Raw genomic sequence first — 1,069 nt, forward strand, 5'->3', positions numbered from 1 at the left:
TGATTTTTTAACCAAAAATGGTATAGATTAATTTTAAGTTTCAAACATGTATTTTTACAATACATAAAACATATTTTCATCAGAATAGTTATTAAGTAAAAAAATAAATAAATTTTAACAATGTAGTTGAACTTTTGATAGAAAAGAGGACTTTTTTTTACAAAATAGTCACATTTTCAACAAAATAATTAAGTTTTCATCCAAATAATTCAGTTTTTATCCAAACGAGATTTTGACAATGTTGTGAATATTTGAATTTTAATAACAGATAAAATGATAACGTGAATTACCGAAAAATCGTCCAAGTTTTTCTGTAGTGTGTGATATTATTTAAACTAAAAACAAAAAGGTAAATATTTATATTATAAATCTATCCGTGTTACCTATCTATAAATATTTACATCAATAATTTAAAAGAAAAACACTTTAAATTACACCTAACAGGTGTAAATAAGATTTTTTTAATTCTAATTTCATAGTTATAATAGTTACATGATATAAATTTTTAAAACTTAACCAATTCCCAAAAAACTATATATTTTTATAAAGATTTTTCCTTATATTTTACAAACTAAATAATTACTATATCTGTTTAAGAAAACGACAAGGCGAGTTGCCAAGAAATTATCTACATATTTTTTTAAACTGTTTTTCTTTTAAATTATTGATGTAAATATTTATAGATAGGTAACACGGATAGATTTATAATATAAATATTTACCTTTTTGTTTTTAGTTTAAACAATATCACACACTACAGAAAAACTTGGACGATTTTTCGATAATTCACGTTATCATTTTATCTGTTATTAAAATTCAAATATTCACAACATTGTCAAAATCTCGTTTGGATAAAAACTCAATTATTTGGATGAAAACTTAATTATTTTGTTGAAAATGTGACTATTTTGTAAAAAAAAGTCCTCTTTTCTATCAAAAGTTCAACTACTTTGTTAAAATTTATTTACTTTTTACTTAATAACTATTCTGATGAAAATATGTTTTATGTATTGTAAAAATACATGTTTGAAACTTAAAATTAATCTATACCATTTTTGGTTAAAAAATCA

This window comes from Belonocnema kinseyi, chromosome 4 (genome assembly GCF_010883055.1).
Source record: "Belonocnema kinseyi isolate 2016_QV_RU_SX_M_011 chromosome 4, B_treatae_v1, whole genome shotgun sequence".
In the NCBI taxonomy this organism is placed as follows: Eukaryota; Metazoa; Arthropoda; class Insecta; order Hymenoptera; family Cynipidae; genus Belonocnema; species Belonocnema kinseyi.